The following is a 26111-nucleotide window of genomic DNA, read 5'->3' on the forward strand; positions in this document are numbered from 1 at the left end:
TCAAATTACCAACAGCACGACGGCATTCTTCAATGAACTGGAGCAAATAGTTCAAAAATTCATATGGAAACACCAAACATACCAAATAGCTAAAGCAATCCTGAGAAGGAAGAATAAAGTGGGGGGGATCTAACTCCCCAACTTCAAGCTCTACTACAAAGCCACAGTAATCAAGACAGTTCGGTACTGGCACAAGAACAGAGCCACAGACCAGTGGAACAGAATAGAGACTCCAAACATTAACCCAAACATATATGGTCAACTAATATTCGATAAAGGGGCCACGGATATACAATGGGGGAAATGACAGTCTCTTCAACAGATGATGCTGGAAAAACTGGGCAGCTACATGTAAGAGAATGAAACTGGATCCCTGTCTAACCCCATACACCAAAGTAAATTCGAAATGGATCAAAGACTTGAATGTAAGTCATGAAACCATAAAACTCTTAGAAAAAAACATAGGCAAAAATCTCTTAGACATAAACATGAGTGACCTCTTCTTGAACATATCTCCCCGGACAAGGGAAACAAAAGCAAAAATGAACAAGTGGGACTATATCAAGCTGAAAAGCTTCTGTACAGCAAAGGACACCATCAATAGAACAAAAAGGTATCCTACAGTATGGGAGAATATATTCATAAATGACAGATCCGATAAAGGATTGACTTCCAAAATATATGAAGAACTCACACGCCTCAACAAACAAAAAGCAAATAATCCAATTAAAAAATGGGCAGAGGAGCTGAATAGACAGTTCTCTAAAGAAGAAATCCAGATGGCCAACAGATACGTGAAAAGATGCTCCACATCGCTTGTCATCAGAGAAATGCAAATTAAAACCACAATGAGATATTATCTCCCACCAGTAAGGATGGCTGCCATCTAAAAGACAAACAACAACAAATGTTGGTGAGGTTGTGGAGAAAGGGGAACCCTCCTACACTGCTGGTGGGAATGTAAATTAGTTCAGCCATTGTGGAAAGCGGTATGGAGGTTCCTCAAAATGCTCAAAATAGAAATACCATTTGACCCAGGAATTCCACTTCTAGGAATTTACCCTAAGAATGCAGGAGCCCAGTGTGAAAAAGACATATGCACCCCTATGTTTATCACAGCACTATTTACAATAGCCAAGATATGGAAGCAACCTAAATGTCCATCAGTAGGTGAATGGATAAAGAAGATGTGGTACATATACACAATGAAATATTACTCAGCTATAAGAAAAAAACAGATCCTACCATTTGCAACAACATGATGGAGCTAGAGGGTATTATGCTCAGTGAAATAAGCCAGGCAGAGAAAGACAAGTACCAGATGATTTCACTCATATGTGGAGTATAAAAACAAAGGAAAACTGAAGGAACAAAACAGCAGCAGAATCACAGAACCCAGGAATGGACTAACAGTTACCAAAGGGAATGGTACTGGTGAGGACGGGTGGGAAGGGAGGGATAAGGGTGGGAAAAAAGAAAGGGGGCATTATGATTAACATATATAGTGTGGGGGGGTTACAGGGAGGCTGTGCAACACAGAGAAGACAAGTAGTGATTTTTACAGCATCTTACTACGTTGATGGACAGTGACTGTGAAGGGGTGAAGGGATATGTGGGAGGGACTTGGTGAAGGGGGGAGCCTAGTACACATAATGTCCTTCGTGTAATTGTACATTAATGATACCAAAATAAAAAATATAAAAAAAAAATAAAAATAAGCAAAGGACCTGAATATTTTGCCAAAGAAGATATTCAAATGGGCATGTACACAAAAATGTGCTCAACATCACTAGTAGTCATCAGAAAAATGCAAATAAAACCCACAGTGAGATTCACTTCATGCCTTTTAGAATGTCTATCATAAGAAAGGCAAGAGATAACAAATGCTATCAAGAATGTACAGAAAAGGAAAATGTCGTGCGCTCTTGGTGGAAATGTAAATTTGTGCAGCCCATATGGAAACCAGTATAGAGATACCTCCTATGATCCAGTAATTCCACTTCTGGGTATATATCTAAAGGAAACAAAAGCACTATGATGCAAAGATATCTGCACCCCCTTCCCCATGTTCATTGATGTATTATTTACAATGGCCAATACATGGAAACAACCTGAGTATCCATCAACCGATGATGAATAAAGAATATGTCGTATATGTATACAATGGAATATTATTCAGCCATAAAGAGAAGAAAATCCTACCATTTTCAATAATAGCATGGACAGGTCTTGAGGGCATTATGCTAAGTAAAATAAGTCAGACAAAAACAAATATGTATGAACTAACTCACTTATATGCAAAATCTGAAAAAAACAAAGTCATAGAAAAAAAGATCAGATCTATAGTTACTGGAGGTGGGGGTAGGGCTTGGGAATTTGGTGCAAATCAAAAGGTCAAAAGTTATAAACTTCCAGTTATAAGATAAATAAGTCCTGGGGATGTAATGTGCAGCATGGTAACTATAGTTATCCGTACTGTATGGTATATTTGAAAGTTGCTAAGCAAATAAATCCTGAAAGTTCTCAACACAAGGGACAACATTTTTTGTAATTATATAAGGTGTTGGATGTTAATTAAACTTGTTATGATAATCATTTGTATGTCAAGTCATTATGCTGTACCCCTTAAACTTATGCAATTTTGTATGTCAATTATATCTCAATAACACTGAAAGAAAAATAATAAAATAAAATGCAGATTGTCATAATCTATTCGCAGTGAGGCATTTTCCTCCCCGTAAACCTGGGAATCTGTATTTTAATGACCACCCTTGATGAGCCCATTGCAGATGATCAGTGAACTATACCCCTTAAAGACAGGTGTGCCTCAAAATCATGCAGAAGCATTTTAAAAATACTAACTTCTAGGCTTCTCTCCAAATCTCTCAATAAGAAGTTCCTGTGTAATAACTGCATATAAACATTTTTAAAAGAGCTTCTCTGGTAATTATTTAACATATTAATCATAGTTATTTTAAAGTCCTTATTGGCTAGTTCCAATAATGAGGTCATTATGGATATAACTTCTACTGTTTTTTCTCATGATTGCCAATCATATTTTCTTGCTTATGTGCATGTCTTGTAATTGTTATTGTATTCCAGAAATTGTGTTTGATACATTAGAGAACCTCCAGATGAGTATTTCTCCCACCAGAGAAGGTTTTTCCTTCTTCTATTAGGCCAAGAGAGTGAGGAATTGATCACCAAGTCCAATAATACTTTCCACACTCTTTCCTTAGACATAGTCCTCAGGGGTTTCAATTGAAAGCTTGGCAGGCATTAATCTCCTTAGTTCCAAAAGACTGCAAGAAATCTGCCTCTATCCTTCGGATATTCCCAGTCCAGTTCTCTAGCCTTCTACCCACACATTTTTAAAAACTGCTAAATGCCTTAAGAGAGAAAATGTCTTAATGATGTTCTTCAGATAGGCTGTTTCTCCTAGTGGGTCTTTGTTGCTTAATCCCTAAGAGACTATGTTAGGGCTCCTTCTGCCTATAGGAGTTTTTGACCTAGCTCCCCAATCTCCTGAATAAACCCAGAGCTCAGCAAATATTCCATGGGGAAAGTTGGAGTTCTTCAAGTTGCTTATTTGTTTTCCAGCTCTGCTCAATCACTAAAAGCTTTGCTGATTTCACTGATCTTTGGCAGAGGTCCTCTTACAAAACCATTGTCGATCTTCAGCTTGCACCTAGAATCGGCAAATGTCCCCAGGGTAAACAAATCAGCTTACCTTAGAATAGTTGTGCTTCTCTGGAATATAAACTCACTTAACATTGTTCCTTCCATAGCTCTCCAATACTTTTACAAATATTATTTACCTGGGTTTTCAAGTTGTTGTAATGAAAGTGTTGATCTGCCAAGACCTGCTACATCCTACCTGAATGGTGATGTCTTCCTGATACATATATTTTTTTTAGTTGTTCATTTATTTATCTTTTCTAAAGCAGTCATGTACTTATATCAAAGCTAACATATTTTTCAAGCTACCTTTAAAAATTTGCTGTGTTAGAATTTGTTTTTTTTCAGCTGGCTTTCCTTTGTTCCTGGGTTAATTTGAAAGAAAAGGTAAGTAATGGAGATGTTCATGTGCTGGCTTCATTATTCTCAGTTGTCATTTTATTCATTTTTGAATGATTTTACTTCTGAAACTTGGTTAACAACAATAGCAGTCAGTATATCTGCATACTGTGGTAGAAACAACTCTACTCATTGCCTAAGCAAGGTTATGTATTTTTCATTTTCTGCACATAATAAAATGTCAGTGAGTAAGTTCCTAAGAATGGTACTCTGTTGCAAGCCAAGCTAATCAATTGCTATCTTTAAATAAGGAATGTGTCCTAAATGTTTCTATAGCTTATTTTAAAACCCTGTAAATGAAGCTAAACTCATTAACTTTTAAATATTACTTTTCTAAACACTTCCTTTTTAACATGGAAATGATGTTCTTCACAAATGTGACGAACCCTAAAATACTACAATATTAAGATATACAGTCTATTTTACAATGAATTAAACAAACATTTATTGAGTACATGTCATGTGCTAGGTTCTTTAATGAAAGCTAGTAATACAAAAAAAAACAGATATTGCATGCCCTTAATGAACTCACAGCATAATAAACAAACAATTAAGCAAACATTTGCAATAGGAGGCAGTATGAGACATGACTGATGTACACAAATGATTCTATGGAAGCATGCAGGAGGTATTTCCCAGTCAGCACTGGGAGGAGAGTGGAGAAAGAGATGGGGCATCAGGGAAATCTCAGATAAGTCTTCTTAAATGAGATAACACACAAACTGGTTTTGTATAATGGATGAAATTAGCCAGGGAAAGGAGAAGGAGGCAGAGGAGAGGAAGTCACAGAAGGAAGAAGGAATGGGCCCAAAGGCCTGGAGGTGGGAGATAACAATCTGTTTAGGGGGCCCAGTATGAACAGGAAGCTGTAGTAAAGAGTGGAGAGGCACTCAGGGTCAGATCACAAAGGGCTTTGTAAGCACAACCACCACTATTGCTTCCCAGAATACTACATCTTAACTGGTCCACCCATATCCATTCCTTTCTACTTACTTAGCCAGAGTGAGCCATTCAAAGGCTTAATTGCTATCTATCTGAAACCCTTTCAATTATATCTCACTTTTTTAAGTTAGAGACCCAAATCCTAACTTTGCCTTACTGAGCTGCTTCTGGCCTTGCACTCTGTATCTCTTCACCACCCTCACCAGCCTCTTAGAGCCCATGAAATATGTTTTACTTGCTTTTGCCTCCAAGATATTTCACAAGACAGCTCTTTGTCTGGGAAGCCCTATCTACCTCCCACACCCATTACTTGTCAATTCTTTCAACTACCTCACATCTACTGCTGAGACTCTCCCTCCAGGAAGTCTTTTCTGATCCACCCAAACTGTATTAGGTCCTTCCTATACAAGCCTACAATACTCTATTATTGCCTTTATAACACTTATCAGGGCTTTTTTGTAAGATTTGTAAGATTATTTAATTAGAACCTGTCTCCCCCACTAGGCTAAAAGTTGTAAGAGGCAGAGATTGTATGGCGCTGATTGTGACCCTCATATCCAGCAAAATGCATAGATATGTTATTCTTAAAAAGATTTGTTAAGTGAATGAGAAAACTTGTAAAAAATAAAGTAATAAGACAATAAGATATGTGAGAGATACAGTGCACACACACAGTTTGCCAAACCTATTTCACTTTTGTTCCTGGCAGTTCCCATTTCTAGGTTAAAACTAGATTATAAGGTTGCCAGGGGGGTGATTTCTACAACTAATTCCCTCCCAGTCTATTTCCTTTGTGGCTCTAACTTTCAGCCTTTCTACAATCCTGATTTTTCAACCCAGATACTATATATAACAATAAAATATCTGGATTTTCTGAGTTAGTCTTGATTTTAAATATCCTGTTCCACTGTTCTCACAAAGTGTGCTCCTATTGTTAGAGACTATGTCCTAGTTTGGTGTTCAGAAAGTTTAGTCATTATGTTAGATGTCTTTAACATGCTTATGGAAGATATATGGGTGGGTAGATAGATAGATTAGATAAATAGATAGGATTAATGCATGGATGGATGGATGGACAGATACCCACACATGTGCCATTTGTTTTCTTACCCCAATTAAATAGTAACCTCATTTAATTTAGAGGCCATATCTTCCATTTCTTTTCTAACTCTTCAGTGTTCAGTAACTAAGTGAATGCTCCTGTTGGATAAGCCAGTTACGGGAAGAGAGAGAAGTAGATTTCTAATATTGTACAGTGTGCAGTAGGGAAGGAGGTTTCTATTCTGATTCTGAAGAAATTTGATCAGACCATCTAAGATAAGTATCCTAAGTCAGAATTATGACATTTGAATGTAGCAAAGATAATATTATGTGTTTCAAAGTATTCCTCTGGGAGAGAGAGGAAAAGATGGTGGCATGAGTAGGGTGGTGGAAATCTTCTTCCAAAACCATATATATTTTGAAGATATAGCAAATACAAATATTCCTAAAAGAGTGACCAGAAGATACAATACACCAGCCAGGCTACATCTGCAAGAACCCAACATCTCATGGAAAAGGGTAAGATACAAAGCTGTGACCTGGGGGGACCCAAGCACTTCCCCCACCCCAGCTCACTGGTGGGAAGAAAAGAATCAGAGTGGGGAGGGAGTGGAAGTGCAGGACTGCTAAATAACCAGTCCTAGTAATCTGTCTCAGGAGCACAAACACATATTGCATGGTACTCTGGATATTAGAGGAGTGGAAAAGCAAAATCCAAGACTAAGACTGAGAACAGGTTCCCATAGCTGGCTGCCCTGGGACAAAAGAAAAGCAGGCGCTTTAGAAGTCTTAAAGGGTCAAGGGTTTAACATGTGGACAAAATCATCCTGGCCCACACAGCCCAGCAGGCTGGGAACTTTAAGGAACTTCAGGTGCCCTAACCCCTTGGTTGGCAATGCAGTTCCGAGGTCCCTCACAGAGATAAGAAGCCTGCTGTTCCTCCCCAACCACTATCACTGCAAGCAAACTGGCTGACCCACCACTGCTGTGGAGCAGCTGGGGAGCAGCCCCGCCTACAGCAAACACACAGTTTAACATAGAGGCTTCTCTCTGTGTGCAACTAAGTGGCCCAGACCCAGAGGCTGCTCCCTGCACATGGTTGACTGGCACAGACAGTGGAGATGTGAGCAGAGTCTGGAAGGCATGAAGGGGCTCTGTTCTCCCGACAGAACACATGTCGCTTGCCTGTAACCCCTGCTAGTGCCCTAGGCCATTCTAAAGGCTGCTCCACCCACAGCAGCTTAGGAGATTAACCCAGAGGCTACTCTCTGCATGCAGTTGACCAGCACAGACAGTGGAGACAGGCGCAGAGTCCGGAAGGCACAGAGGGTCTCTGTTCTTGTGGCAGAACACACACCGCTTGCCTGCAACCCCCGCCAGTGCCCTAGGACATCCTAAGGGCTGCCTCCCCACCCAATGCAGCTCAGGGGATTAACCCAGAGGCTTCTCCAAGTGTGCAGTTAACTGGCACAGACAGCAGAGACAGGCAAGGCAACCAGCAAGCAGGAAGTGACTTTGTTCTCCCAGCTGACACAGGCACCACTCATCAGTGACCACTCCAATCACCGTGAAAAGGCAGAAGAAACTTTTTCAGTCCAAAATCCCTCAAACACCAGAGAGAGGGCTTGGTGAGACTGAAATCACCAATCTTCCTGAAAAAGAATTCAAAATAAAAGTCATAAGCATGCTGATGGAGCTACAGAGAAATATTCAAGAGCTAAGGGATGAATTCAGGAGGGAGATAACTGAAATGAAACAAACAATGGAAGGATTTAAGAGCAGACCAGATGAGGTGAAAGAGACTGTTAATGGAATAGAAAATCAGAGAACAGGAATACAGAGAAGCTGAGGCAGAGAGAAAGAAAAGGATCTCTAGGAATGAAAGAATATTAAGAGAACTATATGACCAATCCAAAATGGAACAATATTCGCATTAAGGAGTACCAGAAGAAGAAGAGAAAGAAAAAGGGATAGAAAGTGTCTTTGAAGAAATAATTGCTGAAAACTTCCTCAATCTGGGGAAGGAAATAGTCTCTCAGGCCATTGAAGTCCACAAATCTTCAAACACAAGGGACCCAAGGAGGAAAACACCAAGGCATATAATAATTAAAATGGCAAAGATCAAGGACAAGGACAGAGAATTAAAAGCAGCCAGAGAGAGAAAAAAGATCACCTACAAAGGAAAACCCATCAGGCAATCATCAGACTTCTCAGCAGAAACCTTACAGGCCAGAAGGGAGTGGCATGATATATATTAATGCAATGAAATGGAAGGGCCGTGAACCAAGAATCCAGCAGGATTATCATTTAAATTTGAAGGAGGGATTAAACAATTCCCAGATAAGCAAAAGTTGAGTGAATTTATCTACCATAAACCATCTCTACAGTGTATTTTAAAAGGACTGCTGTATATGGAAGCATGTCTAAGGCTAAATAGCTGTCACCAGAGAAAACAAAACCACAGCAAAGGAAGGAGACCAACTAAATACTAATTAAATGCAAAATAAAATCAGCTATCCACAAAATCAGTCAAGGGAAACACAAAGAGTACAAAATAAAACACCTAATGTATAAAGAGTGGAGGAGGAAGAAAAAGAAGGGAGAGAAATAAAGAATCATCAGGCTGTGTTTATAATAGTGTAAAAAATGAGTTTAGTTAGACAGTTAGATAATAAAGAAGTTGCCCTTGAACCTTTGGTAACCACGAATCCAAAGACTGCAATGGCAAGAAGTACATATCTATTGATAATCTCCCTAAATGTAAATTGACTGAATGCACCAATTAAAAGACATAGAGTCACTGAATGGATAAAAAAACAAGACCCAACTATATGCTGCCTACAAGAGATTCACCTCAAACCCAAAGACATACATAGATTAAAAGTGAAGGGATGGAAAAAGATATTTCATGCAAACAATAGGGAGAAAAAAAGCAGGTGTTGCAGTACTTGTATCAGAATACAAGTATCAAAATAGATTTCAAAACAAAGAAAGTTACAAGAGACAAAGAAGGGCATTACATAATGATAAAGGGGTCCAACAAGAGGATATAACCATATAAATATCTATATACCCAACACAGAAGCACTACATATGTTGATGTGTAAGAGGAAAAGAAACAAACAGATATTGTCTAAAAATTTGGAGCCTTGTAGGATTGGGAAAGCCAATTGCTTCTGGATCCCAGAGTAAGAAATGGGGCTTTCAAGGCTCTGAAAAGGGAAGATGAAGTGAATCTTCACAGATTAACATATATGGTATTGCCAACCCTAATAGTCCCAGGGCAGTTGCCATGAAATGAGAGAAGGATGTGGATGAGGAATCAAAGAAACAAGAGAGACATGGAACACATGTTTAGGAAAGAATCTGGGCATAGTTACTGGCACATAATATCTACTAGAACCCAACAGACTAACTTGTAAGACAAACATACACTCAAAGAAAGCACAATTCCCAAAAAAATAATGCCTTTTGCTCTTAGACACTTCCTAAACTTTTGGGCCCAGACTCAAGAAGAGTCAGCAGGCTGGAAAATATTCACAGACCTCAAGAAGAGCATCTTCCTCAACACTGATTCTAACTGTATCTGGGGGAGGATACTTGGAAATACCAACCTTCCCCAAGGACTGAGACAGGGACCAAGGGGAACAGTAGACACGGGATTGCCTTTTGAAGAACAGAGTGAGGATTTGGTCAGAAAATATGCCCTAGCCCAGGGTAAGGGGCCATCTCAGTGCCTGCCCTACAGGGTTTCATCATTGCTATGGGCCAAGGGCCTCAGTATTTTACTCAGCCTTCCCCTTTCTCCAGGAAGTATGTGTTGCTGGCATCCTGTCCCTACGCTGCTCCAGTATCTTGATTTGCGTGTAGGGAACCAGATTGACTTTTTAGTCAAAGATTGCTTATGAACAGTCACCTGTGAATTAGGGGAAGAGGAGGATTGAAAAATTGACACATCACTGGGCCATCCTGGACATTGAGCTGGATGCAGTGACTTGATGAGACTTTGAGTTGTTTTCTTAAGGGAAGGGGTGGGCATGTTCTATATGATCATACAGTGATAAAAGGATATTTGGTCACTGTGGCAGAGGCAGTACTTGGCATTTGTCATACCTGTTTCACCTATCCTAGTTTCCCTAGCTTGGGCATATAGAAAGACTACATATTTCAACCTCCCTTAAAAGTGAGGATATTTGATGGATACTTGCCAGTGGGATATGTGTAGACATTGTGTGTGCCACCTTCAGACTGGACCCCTAAGACATCTTCAGAAATACTTTACATGTTCTCTTATTGCTTTGGTGCAATGGAATGATGATATCACTACACAGAAGGATACTGGGTCCCTGAGTCTCCTTGTGGAGGAGAGCCACCTGACCAAGAACATCCAAGGAAATATGGACATTTCATGAGCAAAACACAAAATTTTACTTGTGTTATAAATAGAAATAAACTTGTGTGCACTAAGCACCTGACATTTCAGAGTTTCTCTGTTACTGTGGCATAAGAGTGTCATCTTGCTTTGCTTACCTTGACCAACACCATGCAATAGATTATATTCTTCATGGTTCTTCTCTCACCTTTACATAACTTTGTATTTCCTCTTAGCTACATAACTCCTGCATTTGTCATCTTTGTTTAATCACAGAAAACAAAAAAGGAAAAAGAAGTCAGTTTCAGGAGAAAAATAATCCACTTGTTTCTTTTCAAGATTTTCAGACACTATGATGAAACATGTGGAAAACTATGCCCTCAAAGGCATATAAAAGGTAAAAAGTACAGGGTGTTTAAGTTAGACACAAAATTCTGTAAGAATTTGAAGGAGGAAGTGATTACTTCCTGTACTGCAAATTAGATGCAAATAATTCCATGGCCTAATTTTTTAAAGACTTGGTATATGCCCCTCCCTCCATCCCTAACAGATTGTTTATCACCTGGACATGGACTTTATCTGCTTTGTGAAATATCCACTTCAGATTTTAAATTCTGGTCTGGTTCTTGCCTGCCACCCAGCATATATCAGAATTATCAATTCCTATCACTCTATGTGGGCTCTGGGAATTGAACCAGTTCCAGTTTTATCTAAAAAAGATATTAATACATGTAGAAAACTAATTTCAAAAACAAAAGCTGAAAACAAATATAAATATTCTCTAAGAATCACACACTTTGTGACTTTGCTCTCTGTATGCACAGGTTAACAATGTAAGGCTCCTAACCATTAAATAAGTTTAATTTTTCTGAAAAGGCTTCAGTAGTATTTTCCATGAGAAATCTCTTCTGTGGCATCTCTGAAAGGGACAAATCTAGTCTTTGCTTAAATACCCTGTTTCCGGGCCATCCAAAGAAGACTTTTCTGCTGATGAACAACTCCAAGCCTACTACATTTTTATCAACTTAAGCAGATTAATCACTTTTATTTTGAACTTCATTCAACTGTTTTGTTTCCTTTTTTCCTAATAATTCTTCACTGATTGATGAAGAAGCATTTTTACACGGAATTGAGGGCAACAAGTCCCTCCATAGGAAAAAAAAAAAGGAATGAGAGAAACTACAGATACATGTCATATCTTGTCTCTCAAGAATGGAGCATCAGGCCCTGGTGCCTCCTGCTCATGGCCTTGCTGGTGATTTAAATTTTATTTGTTATCCGGTAGGTTGTAGAGAGTGACATCCTCTCCATCATGATCACTCGCTGCCTTTCATTCTTTTCAGCGATGCCACAGCTTCTGTTTGAAGTATTTCTAGTTTCCATCTGCTCAGGCCCAGGGGCCCTCTGTACCTCTAGGGAGGTGAAGTCTTCCGGGCAATCAGTGATAATGTATTCAGCACAGCACCAGTTTCCTCTGTTACACTGGTCCTTAAACCCTTTGAGATTCTGGCTGCCAAACACTGAGATATCTACCCCCCAGGGCAGGAGTGGGGGCAGCAGGAGTATAGAAATACACAAATACATATATGTACGATTTTAAGTATCATTTCAAGGAATTCACAGACCTTCTGAAGATGACCTATTCCATCTCATGTCATGACCTAAACCTCATGTTAGGTAAGAATCCAAGCCTTATAATGAAACTGAGTGACTGATTCTTTTCATCCAATCCAAATTCATTGAGCACCAATTCTGGTCAAACACAGGGCATTAGTGACCGAAGTACCACCTTTACACACAAGGATGCACCATCTAGAAGGGAAATAGATATACACTTAATTTTAATGAAGCAGTTTCTTATGTGTTACCATTGGTAGAAAGTGCTACTGGAGATGGATTGCAAGTTAGAAAACTCAGTTGTGACAATCACGGAATAGGTGACAACTTTATATTCAGGTTTTCATAACTGTGTCCTTGCCACCTTTCATATGATGACTCACATTAATGAGATATGTACATAGTAGTCTTGGAAATGGTGATAAATAGCTATATAATCTTAGGCGATAATTCCATTAACTTCTGATGTCTGAAGCATTTTTCACTAGAGACATTTTGTCATTGCAGGGGTTAATTATCACTTCAACCAACGATTTTTCCCACTCTATCAATTGCAAGAAGGGCAGGTAGGTTGGTCCAGGCAGCCTGGCATGGGGAGGAGACTCACATTCTTGCACACTGGTTTAGGTGGATGAAAGCAAAGTATTGCCCCAAAAATAAAAGGTTCTGAGTGTCAGAGTTGAAGACAAGGGACAAGATGGATCTTCTGATGAAGAGTGAGCAGGTGTCAGAAGTCAGAATGCAGAACCATGAGGTCAGAGATTCATATGTCAGTGGGTTCAAACAGAAAAGCAGGGGGGTATCTGGGCAAATAACAAGAATTATGAGCATTGCCAAGACAGAGTTTTCCTGGGTCCCAGCTGCATGTTCTCAGAGGGCAGAATCCACTTAACAGCCAGAGAGCAGATGAGCATAAGCATACTGTTTCTTCTCATCTGTTTCCATTTCTTTGCTACCATTTTTGATGAGTCTTCTTCCAGGTACTAGTTCCCAGTGATCTATCTTTAATAATGATTTGTTTAAAACAGCACTTATAACCAACTCTCAGTGATCCGGAGGAAAGAGAAATGTATATACATTGGGATCTTCACATTATTTAAAGCTTCTTTTAAATCAACAGCTTTAATTAGTATCCCTTTAAGTCATTCAACAAAACTGCTGGTAAATAGTCATATTGAGTGGTTTTGATCATACCTCTTTTCCAACTCCCTTGTCAATGGGATAGAGATTTGATGTAGTAAAGATTATCTTTTGATAATTTTAACCAATGAGTTTTACATTTTCCTCTTCTGTAAATGATGATTGTCTGACAGCCATTTTGCTAGAGCTTCAGGAGAGGAGCAAGGGCTGATGTCTCTTAGGAGAAAGAGGGTACACTATCAGAGAAGTCCTGTCTAAACTGAAAAGAGGGGAGCCTCCATCCGGATTGTGGAGGCTAGAGAGAGGCAAGAGTTGAGCAAACAAGTTAATCATCAAAATTTCCATATCCCCCCACACTTGAAGCCACATCTCCAAGGATGGGGTCAAGGTGCTATAGAAACTTCCTGGTTAGTGTAGGGAGTGTCAAGACCATCAGGGCTTATGTCATGTTTCCCAGGGCATAAGGAAGATAGACTGTGGATTTCTAATACATGTAGGATACAGCATGCCTTTGGTATTTCTGGCAGCCAATGAAATTGTGGGTAGAAGTTATGTGATCTACTTCTGGATGTGGAAACTATTTCCAGATAAAGGAAACTGAGAGAGAGAGTGAGAGCATTAGTCCTTTCCTCCACATTCTGGCCACAGCCCCAGTGCTGAAAAGGGGCTTGACAGTCTTAATTTCTTCTGAGAAGGGGTTGACAGTCTTAAATTCTTCAAGACCGGGCCACCATGGATAGACTCTCAAAGACTAGAGGCAAGGCCAGGCCAGTGATCAGTGGCAAAGGATGCCATCACACTTCAAATGGCCAAATAGGACCAGTTATACCTCTGAAGATGCTGGTCCCAGCCCAGGCCACTGTTCTGCAACAGAGACTAGAAGGGATCCAAAGAACCCTGTATTGACCAAGAATGCTATAGACTGACCATCAGCACTGCCTAAGATACTTCCTTAGAGGAGAAAGAGAAAATATAGAATTCTGAATGCAATTGTTCAGCACTAAAGGAGACTGTTTAAACTGGAAAAGAGGTATATTGCTAATGGGATAAGCTTCCCCAATACCCAAGGAATTTGGAAAGGAGGGAAGATAATTACAAAGGCCAATTTTCTTTGCACACCTGAGAGTAGAGTGGAAAATTTGTAACCTGCTCTACTAATCATCAAGGGAAAGGGTACCAGAGATAGGCAGCCAAGAAGAATAACCAAGACATTGCAGAGGCAGAATAATTAGTTTCTGAATAATTAAGATCTTTTGATAAACAGAACAATCCATTACCCTTATAAAGTAAAAGACATTTCCTGAGGGTGCAAAACTTGGCTGGGGCTGGTCACACCTTAAACATCAGAGCTAGAGGTTGAATTCACAGAAGTTGAGCCCCATCTTTAATCTCATTAAGTATCTTCACAAACATTAACTGATTTTATGTAATGTGTCCTTATATCCTTATATCCATAGTCTGGATGGAAAGGCTGAAGATCAGAAATCAACTGATGTGAACCATGCGATTGGCACCAGCACAACTAGGTGAGCTCAGGGCTGGGTTTGCATCTCACTCTGGCTCATGCAGCCCTTCAGCCTCGTGGAACCAGAGCTCAGTGGTCTTTTTCAGAGCAGCTTTCTTCTAACAGTAACATGGCCTTTGGCTGCCTCTTTGGCCATAGATCTTGCGTTTAGAATTAACAAAAGGTGGAGAAACTTTGGTTAAGTTGCTGGGAGATGGCCCAGAATTGGCAGTGGTAAAGTCATCCTGCCAAGGGTCTTGTGTTGAGAAAACACTGTGGTTCATATTCTCAGAGTGCAAATACAGAGAGGTGGGTCTGGCTCTGGAGAGGAGAGTAACCTTGAGGAGGACTTATAATTAGAACTGTCACAGAGAATTTTCTTCAAGTGGCTTCACAAGCAGAGGTGTCACCCAAGCAGGGTAGCATCTTTTCAAGGCCAAGAAGTCACATAATTCTTGACTCTGACTTCTGAAAAAGAAATAGATTAAAGAGGGTTTCAAAGATGGCAATCAGTCCTCAAGTCCAGGTCCCACTGGCTCCAGCAGCTGGAGCGGCACCGCACGTGGCCCTCTTCTTGTGCTTAGGCCCTTCGCCACAAGGGGCGCTGCTCACTCAGCCACCTCCACACTCTCCTACAGCCAGCCCCTTCTCACCCGGGTCTGGAACATCTAATAATAGCAAAAGAGGTTCTTGTTATTTTAGACCTTACAGTGGCAAGGAAAAGAAGGAAAGCTTGAGACTGACATAGCATTACAGTTAACTTAAGGATATAAATATACATCAGTATATATTTAACCCTGTGCAACAAATTAAAACGTTAGAAGCTATAACCCTGTGTCAGGTATTATCGGGCACTGGTAAAACCTTCAGCCAAGAGCATCCAGGGCAATTATTTCACCCAGGCCCCCTCCTTTTTATCACCTGGTTCCGGAGTCCTTTTCTGAACCTCACTCCCGATCATGTTCCCTGATAATTGCCGCCAGTCCACGAGTCATTGCCAGTGTGCTAATTAATTGCAGAGATTCCTAGGAGGTTTTATGTGATTGCTTCAAATTTAGACTTTCAAGTTACTGAGCCCTATGGTTGTTAATTGCATTTTTAGATCCTCATCTATTTCAGTTCCTATATCTGACCCAGTTTTCTGCAAGAAGTCTTCCTCCCTCTCTACGGGAAGCCGACTAGAAGTTCCATGGCTGCTAGCAGAAAAAGAACAGCATATTAACTTGTGTGGCAGCTGAAAAAATTTTCTCCTTGACTTAAAAACCATTTGCACTCTCATGGCAAGATTATTTTCCTATGCCAGGGCACTAGAACACTGGGACTGGGTCTCATTTACCGCCTTCCAGGGGTTTTGTGTTTCATACCCACTAGGATGAATGTTGCACCTAAATTCTATTCCCATTTTTTCTACCTGTTGTTCTAGAACCTCAGGTCTGATTTCATTACAAAAAAGCCATGACAATGAAATGTATATATAAATTCATATATACATATCAGTATACTCAAATAAGTGCTGTTTTTTCTGTGTCAGCCTTGAGGAAGTTTTCCCCTCAATTCAATCCTATTGATATTGCTTAAAAGCTTTTTACTCTCTTTTTAAATAGTTTTTAGAATCTGTAGCACAAACTTTTCAGTATTTCCTGTGGTGATTATCTTTATTCATGGAGGGTGGCTTTAGGTTTGGAAAACAGTGAAAGGTCATTTGGAGCAAACTTTGGCTACAATGTGGTTGATTAAGCTGAATTAAAATCAATTCAGGGTTTTGGGTTTTTTTCCCTCTGAATATTCATTCATTTGGAGAATTGTCAAGAGACACTAGCAAATCAGTGGGTGGCCATGGCATAGTCGTATTCCTTTGCACCAGACATTTCAGATGCTTCAGTTTTTACATAAAAATTCTCTTGGACTATATTTGATGGTGGAGGGAAAAATCTACATAAGCAATGCATTTTTTCATCATTGAAAAAAATCAACATTTAATTTCAAAATTTTGGAACAAATCAACATTTAATCACCTAATAATTTTGCCACACGTTTTCAGGCACACAACAATTTTGCCACACATGTAATCGCCAAGACATTTTCATTTTCATTTTCCTATCATTAATTAAATTTTAGTTTTCAGATCATATTCAAAATAATAAAATAAAACAAAAATCCTCTTGCTTCATCTCTGAGCATGTCCTCAAGAGTTTGTGAAGAACATTTTTTTATAAGGAGTTGGCTCACGCAATTACGGAAGCTGGTAAGCCCAAAATCTGCAGAGCTGATGTTGCAGTTGGGTCCAAAGGCTGGCAGAATTCTCCTTTCTTAGAGGTAGGCTAGCCTTTTGTTCTACTCAGGTCTTCTACTGATTGGATGAGGCCCAACACTATGGTAGGCAATCTGCTCTACTAAGCCTATGATATAAATGTTAAACTCATCCAAAAATACCTTCACAGAAACACCAGGAATAATGTTTGACCATCTATCTGGCACCCTATGTCCAGTCAAGGTGACATATAGAATTGATCATCACAATACTCTTAACTTCACATTTTCTCACTATTACCCAAAAGAAAGGCACAGTCTTTACAGGCATTGTCCCTAGAGTATCAAAGGATGTTCAAATATTTTATACATATTTCATGCAGCTCATTATTTTGCAGATGGCACTAGGGAAGACCCAAGTCACTCAGATGTTTGGAGGAGAACCTAGCTCTACAATCATGTTTGTGAATCCCTATGATACTAGTTTTTCACAACCCCATCCTGGCATACTTTCCACACCACTAATGACTTCCTGTGTAATGGGTCCGCATCTTTATCGACTTTTATTGCTTTGGACATCATTATTACAGTTCATAGGATAGTTGAACTGATCAAAGTTTTGATATTTAGTTACTGTATGAGAACGAGACACATGATGCCTTCAAGCATCTTTCCAAATGTCTTTGTGCCAATGAAACATTCATTTGAATTTTTTACTCAACATGTACTTTAATATGCCAGCTGTCTGCTTGGCAAATTGAATAACTTTTTTCAAAATTTGATGTGAATTCCTTGTTCTGGTTAGCAGTTACTCATTTATACCCTGCCATGCAGCAACAGGCGCGCAGACTTGCCCTGACTATAAACATGGATACTCCTGACTCTGGAATTTCACTAAAACTAAAAAGCTTTGAGACCTTGATCCCATCCTTTTATTTCTTAGAATATCAGTGAAAGGAGTTGGATCTTGAGATATATGTTATCTTCACCTTTGTGCAATAGTTTACAAGACATGCTCACATACATTGTCTCATTCAACTTACACAAGTTCACTGTGAAATGGATATTATTTCCTATGTTGTAAAGTAAATGTTTCCATCAGCAGAAGTCTACAATTAAATGTTACCATATGTCTCTGCTATTATCCTTCCTTCTCTGCTTCCTGAACCACAAAGGAAAAGTCTGCTTGTAGTTAACTGATGATGTAAATCGAATAACTATCCATACATGGTACGCACCTGGAGAGCTCTTGATTAAGTGCTCCTCCTGGGAACAGGAAGTAAAGAATACCCAATGCTTAGGGTGGACAGAGATGATACTGCCACATAAAACTTGCTGACTCTTCCTAATCATAGAAAACCTGAGCCTTAAGCCTGGGGACAGTCTTTGGGGGGTACAGGAAGGGGGAGTGTAGTAGGCAGCTTTAAGAACTTGAGTAAAGGAAAACCAGAATTTCCCTTTTGAAAGGAGTGGATGCAGGGTAGAGGTAACATTCTTACCCATCTGACACTCAATATATGTATCTCCAGCCCAGACTTCTCCAATGGCCATCTCTAAATGAATGTCCAATGGGTATCTCACGTTAGCCTGTCCCCACCTCAAAAAAAAAATCAAACTCCCAATCTTTCTCTCCCACTGTAAAACTCACCCCTCAACTAGCTGCCACTTCATCCTCACTGTGACTCAGGCTAAAATCCTTGAATTTGTTCTTCCCTGTGCCCCTCACACACTTGCATAACAGCTTTACTTTGTTATGACTTCTGCTGCTCACCCCACTCCCCCCCAAGCCACTACTGGACTGCCTCTTTTCTAGATTAGTGCCATAACCTACTAATTACTCTCCCTGCATATACCCTTGCCCTCTGCTTTTTAGAGTCTATTCCCAGCTCAGCATTCAAAATAATCTTATTATAATACAAATCACATTATGTTAACTCACCTGCTTGGAAATCTCCAACAGTTTTTGCTTCAGTCAGGTAAAAACCAAAGAATTTACAGCAGCCTCAAATGCCCTCGCCTCTCTCTGACCTCGTTATCTTCTCTCTTTAGGTAGGGTCACTGAGCAGCAGCCATGCTGGCTTCCTTGACCCCTTGGAAAACTCTGATGCCCTCCCAACACAAGGCCTCTTATTTCCTTTGGCCACTGGAATGTAAGCTCCATGAGAGCAGAAGCTTTGGCTGTTGTGTTCACTATATGTCCCCAGTGTCTCACATCATGCCTGGTGCAGGGTAGGACTACATAATTATTTGCTGAATTGAGTTTAGTCAACAATCCAGTCCCAGACTATACCCTCTGCCTCCAAAGGGGCAGAAACCTCGGGCCTTGCATGAAAGGCACTTCGGTGACTGAAGTTGTCCAGAACCCAGAGTTATGCACCTGGACCTGGGGCATCCTGCCTACTTTAGCATAAGTCTCAGCCACTGAAAGAATGCTACTGTGCATCCTACAAATTTAAATGAAAAAGTAATCAAAAAGATCGGAGACAATGTCTTGATACTGCTTTCAGTTACCATGACCATGAAAATGTTTCTTGGTGGTTTTCTATCCTTCCTTCTGTGTCCGGCCCCTCCCTGGCGAGTGTGAAATGGGGTCTCTTTTCCAAGGCTGCGCTCAGATGACAGTGCAGTGCCAGTTACCTTTGCACCCATTCCCACTCCCACCACCCCAGAGGAATCCAGAGAATCACAGATGATCCCAAATGGAATTTGACCAGCTCCTGTTGTTAAGGAAAATACTGGAAAGCCTGGACTGGATCACTGATGGAAGAACCAAGTGGCACTCAGAGGTGTTAGAGTGTTAAGGCTTTATTTCACACCGGCGGGCTCAGAGGGGAGTAATCTCCCAAAAGTCTGAGTCCTGTACAAAGGCAAAGGGAGCAATATATCTCTGCTACTGTATCTGTAACATTCTTACGTGCACAGCAAACGAGCAAGCAAGGGGAGTAAGTGCCCGGCAGAGCAGGAAGTGAAGGGGAGGGGGAAGTTAAGGGAGTTTCTGTTGTCTTTGCTAAGAAGAGCAGCAGAAGGGAGCCACCTGGACTAGACTGTTGTCCTTGACGGCAGTGTTGAATATTTTCCTTATCACTGCCAGATAATTTATGGAGCAGAAGAAAGTCATCGTGTGCCTTGGCCCACAGTACGTGCAATAAAAGCAGTTTTAGCAGGATAACAAAAGCAGTGTTAACCTGAGGAGCTCATTTAACTTAGATGCACAAAGGTGGAGTGAGGTTTCCTCCATTTCATACGTTATAAAAGATATTGGAGAGCAGAAGCTTCTGGTGTGGCCAGAGGCACAGGGTGGATGTGGGCAGTAGGGGAGGATGCACAGGCGCAGCTGGCCTGTCCTTGGTTCCGGAGCACAGGAGGGAGGCATGGGAGTAAATGCCGCAGCCCACGCCCATGTCACCACGTCTTCCCGGTGTGGTGCGAGTGGTAAAGCGAAGGCATTGTCTTTCCTAGGCGGCTGCTTTATACTTCCTCACCAGGCTTAAACACATTCTCTTGACAAATTCATCGTTCCCCAAATCTCGCCGTTAGAACGCTAATGCTCATAATGTTAACTTTAAGATGGCAATTAGCCAAACAGTCTTCTGCTGACTGCCTGAGAAAGGAAGATAATGAAATGATTCAGCTTGATCCCTTTATGCAGATGAGGACTGGGAAATTCCTTCTTTTCTGTCTTACCATAGAGATCTCCCTGAGCATGGCACTTAATGCCCATTGGTATCTCTTAGGAAAATGCTTCCATTGTCCCCTGAACAGCCCAACTCTTTGTGCTAGGATATGTATTTTTTAATCTTGTAAAGCAGGGGTTGAGTCAAAAGCAGAGACTTTAAAGCAATTCATGAAATGAGGGAGTTAAAATCAATGAAAATTTAATTGGTATGCAAAAATATGAGCTTTTATTATGAAAAATCAACTAAATTTTCCATTAAAATATGTTAATTATTATAAAATAGTTGATATCTTGATAAACCATATTCTGAGTGTGCTTGAGTAAAAGATAAGGCTATTCATTTTTTTCCAGAAAATAGATCCTAAGACTGGACAAAAATGGAAGGCTGAGAAATGCATATGTCACCTGTACCACCTGAAATTCTTTAAAATGACAAAAGAGATTTAGAAAGAAAACAAAAACCATTAACAGGGATGATTTTAAAAAAAAGAAAATGTGCCATAACTAAACTAGAAATACTGAGCATATTCACATCTCAGGCAAAGTTTACCACAGCAGATAGAGTTGAGCCCCACTTCAAATGCATCCAGCCTGTCCATGTATGCCCTCCACTGCTATCATACAAATCCAAACCATCCTTATTTCCCACCTGAATAACAATTTCATGTTTCCACTCTTCCCATTTAGTGGTGCCAAAAAATCAGTTCTCTACACAGATGACGGAATGTTTCATTTTCTTAAAATTAGATTATGTCATTTCCCTGCTCACTGCTCCCTTCTTCCCCCAGGGCTCTCTATTAGGCTTATGTTAACATTTGAACTCCTCACTATGGCTTATAAACCCTTAAAGATCTAACCCTCTGGTTATCTGTCCACTATCTCCTACCAGTTTTTACCCATGCTTTTTGCTCTAATCACATGCATTTTCTTTTTCTTCCTTGAACATACAAAGCAGAGTTGAGGCTCAGGACCTTATTAATTACTCTACTAAGACCATCTGTTTTCAGACATCTGAAATGACTCATTCTCATGTCATTCAGGTTTCTGCTCAAATGTTACCTCTTAGGTTTTCTCTGACCACCCAAGTAGCAAAATCCCTCTCCAGTCACAATCTATTTTCCTATCTTGTCTTATTTCAATTGACAGCTCTTGGGAAAACCTGAAATTGTATTATAACTAGTTTACTATATGTTTGTGTATTGTCTCACCATGAGTATGGGGAACTTTGTCATGTTTGCTGCTGTATCCCCAGTACATCATAAAACTACCTGGCACTTCAGGAATGAATGAATCCTGAAGATAAAAAGGCTCACAGGTTCTAGCTGGATGTAAGAAAGATCTAATCATTGTGTGATGGTATTTCATAACACTAAAGATAAACTAGTTATTATTTCTAAAACTTCCAAGGAGAAGAAAACAAGTTACTTTCTTGTAACATGTTCACTTTATCTACCAAGACATAATAGAAAATGCAACTCAAACGGCTTAAGGAACAGAGGGGATGCATCAGCACCTATGAGTACAGTCCAGGAATGGGACAGCTATCAAAGGCTGGTTGATTTGGTAGCTCAATGATGTCACCAAGCTGTCATTTTCTTTCTTCCATCTCTGTTCTGTTACCTGCAGAATTAGATTTTTTTTTTTCGTAAGACTGACTTATAAACTGAGTGCCACTCTCAGTGGAAGCTATAATTTTTTGTCTATAAAAAGGGAGAGAGGCAGTTAGAGAGATTAAAGATGGCAGTGTGAGAGGAGAGACAGAGGCTTCCAACTAAAACTGGATACAATTAGAAAATTTAATTGGCACAAATGATCCTGAGAGAGCAAAAGGAAAGAGGACAGCATCAGACTGCACACACCTGGAGAAAAGAACAGACCTCAGCAAAGGGGGTAACGTACCAAAGCTGTGGCTCTGTGGGACCCAAGCCCCTCCCCCACACCAGCTCACTGGCGGGAGGAAGAGAAACGGAGCAGGGAGAGAGTGGAAGGCTTGGTACTGCTGAATACCTAGCTCCAGAGCCCTGTGCTGGGAGCACAGACCTACATTTCATGGTGCTTTCATGAGACTCCCATGACTACCGGGTTGGAAAGTTAATACAGGCAGAGTTCCTGGGGAGACTGGGAATCTGGCTGCTTGTGGAAGTCAGGGATCCATATCTGGCTGCTTTGGGACAAAAACTTATACCTGTGTGCCCGGCCCACTGGCTCAGGCAGTGCAGACAGGTACAGGAGCCAGGAGGTGGGGAACAGCTCTTTCCTCCCACCAGGCACCAGTACCGCTCCCCTGCAACCCCTGACATTGCTTCAGGGACTCAGCAGCTCCAGAATAGAGCTTATGGACACTAGAGGGCACCATATATAAACATGAAATGCCAAAGGAACCTTGTCCAGAGTAAAATTGTTAATACAACTCCCGAGAAAGATTTAAATGATACGGACCTCGTGACTCATCCTGAAAGGGAGTTCAAAATAAAAATAATCAACATCCTAATGGAGGTACGGAAAGACATCCAAGAACTCAGGAATGAATTCAGGTCGGAGATTCAATCATTAAAGAACACGATGGAGGGTACTAAAAGAAGGTTGGATATGGTGGAGGAGACAATAAATGAAATAGAAACTAGAGAAGAGGAATACAAAGAAGCTGAGGCACAGAGAGAAAAAAGGATCTCTAAAAATGAAAGACTATTGAGAGAACTGTGTGACCAATCCAAATGGAACAATATTCACATTACAGGGATACCAGAAGAAGAAGAGAGAGAAAAAGGGATAGAAAGTGTCTTTGAGGAGGTAGTTGCTGAAAACTTCCCCAATATGGGGAAGGAGATAGTCTCTCAGGCCATGAAGATCCACAGAACCCCCAAAAAGGGACCCAAGGAAGACAACACCAAGACACATAATAATTAAAATGGGAAAGAACAAGGATAAGGAGAGACTGTTAAAAGCAGTCAGAGGCAGAAATAAGATCACATACAAAGGAAAGCCCATCAGACTAACAACAGACTTCTCACAGAAACCTTACAGGCCAGAAGGGAGTGCCATGATGTATTTAATGCCATGAAGCAGAAGGGCCTGGAACCAAGATTACTTTATCTGGCGGGATTATCACTTAAATTTGAAGGAGGGATTAAACAATTTCAAGATAAGCAAAAGCTGAGAGAGTTTACCTCCCACAAAGCAACGATGCTCTCTATTTTGGAGAGACTGCTATAGATGGAAGTGTTCCTAGGGTTGGATAGCTGTCATTAGAGGTAGTAAAATCATGGTAGGGAGGGTGTAGCAGCTGATTGCAAGGCAAATGCAAAATTAAATTGACTATCCCCAAAGCCAATCAAGGGACAGAGAAAAAGTATAGAATCTGATACCTAATATATAAAGAATGAAGGAGGAAGAAAAGGAGGAGAAACAGAAAAGAACCTTTAGATTGTGTTTGTAACAGCATACTAAATGAGTTAAGTTAGACTCTTAGATAGTAAGGAAAGTAACCTGGAACCTTAGGTAACCACGAATCTAAACCTTGAAATGGCAATAAGTACATATCTATCGATAATCACCCTAAATGTAAATGGACAGAATGCACCAATCAAAAGACATAGAGTCACTGAATGGATAAAAAAAAACAAGTCCCAGCTATATGCTGCTTACAAGAGACTCACCTCAAACCCAAAGACATGCACTGACTAAAAGTCAAGAGATGGAAAAAGATATTTCATGCAAACAAAAGGGAGAAAAAAGCAGGAGTTGCAGTACTAGTATCAGACAAAATAGGCTTCAAAACAAAGAAAGTAACAAGAGATAAAGAAGGATATTACATAATGATAAACTGCTCAGTCCAACAACAGGGTATAACCATTATAAATATACATGCACCCAACACCGGAGCACCAGCATATGTGAAACAAATACTAACAGAATTAAAGGAGGAAATAGACTGCAATGCATTCATTTTAGGAGACTTCTAAACACCATTCACTCCAAAGGACAGATCCACCAGACAGAAAATAAGTAAGGACACAGAGGCACTGAACAACATACTAGAAAAGATTCACCTAATAGACATCTATAGAACTCTGCATCCAAAAGCAACAGGATACACATTCTTCTCAAGTGCACATGGAACATTCCCCAGAATAGACCACATACTAGGCCACAAAAAGAGTCTCAGTAAATTCCAAAAGATTGAAATCCTATCAACCAATTTTTCAGACCACAAAGGCACAAAACTAGAAATAAATTGTACAAAGAAAGCAAAAAGGCTCACAAACACATGGAGGCTTAACAACATGCTCCTAAATAATGGATCAATGACTAAATTAAAATGGAGATCCAGCAATATATGGAAATAAATGACAACAACAACACAAAGCCCCAACTTCTGTGGGACGCAGCAAAAGCAGTTTTAAAAGGAAAGTATATAGCAATGCAGGCATATTTAAAGAAGGAAGAACAAACCCAAATGAGTAGTCTAATGTCACAGTTATCAAAATTGGAAAAAGAAGAACAAATGAGGCCTAAAGTCAGCAGAAGGAGGGACATAATAAAGATCAGAGAAGAAATAAACAAAATTGAGAAGAATAAAACAATGGAAAAAATCAATGAAACCAAGAGCTGGTTCTTTGAGAAAATAAACAAAATAGATAAGCCTCTAGCAAGACTTATTAAGAGAAAAAGAGAATCAACACACATCAACAGAATCAGAAATGAGAAAGGAAACATCACGACGGACCCAACAGAAATACAAAGAATTATTAAAGACTATTATGAAAACCTATATTCTAAGAAGCTGGAAAACCTAGAGGAAATGGACAACTTACTAGAAAAATACAACCTTCCAAGACTGACCAAGGAAGAAACACAAAAGTTAAAGAAACCAATTACGAGCAAAGAAATTGAAACGGTAATAAAAAAACTACCCAAGAACAAAACCCCTGGGCCAGACGGATTTACCTCGGAATTTTATCAGACACACAGAGAAGACATAATACCCATTCTCCTTAAAGTTTTCCAAAAAATAGAAGAGGAACGAATACTGCCAAACTCATTCTATGAATCCAACATCACCATAATACTAAAACCAGGCAAAAACCCCACAAAAAAAGAAAATTACAGACCAATATCCCTGATGAATGTAGATGCAAAAATACTAAAAAAAAATTAGCAAATCAAACTGAAAAATACATCAAAAGGATCATACACCATGAGCAAGTGGGATTCATCCCAGGGATGCAAGGATGGAACAACATTTGAAAATCCATCAACATCATCCACTACATCAACAAAAAGAAAGACAAAAACCACATGATCATCTCCATAGATGCTGAAAAAGCATTCGACTAATTCAACATCCATTCAATGATAAAAACTCTCAGCAAAATGGGTATAGAGGGCAAGTACCTCAACATAATAAAGGCCATATATGATAAACCCACAGTCAACATCATACTGAACAGCGAGAAGCTGAAAGCTTTCCCTCTGAGATTGGGAACAAGACA

This window comes from Manis javanica, chromosome 7, assembly GCF_040802235.1.
Source record: "Manis javanica isolate MJ-LG chromosome 7, MJ_LKY, whole genome shotgun sequence".
Taxonomy (NCBI): domain Eukaryota; kingdom Metazoa; phylum Chordata; class Mammalia; order Pholidota; family Manidae; genus Manis; species Manis javanica.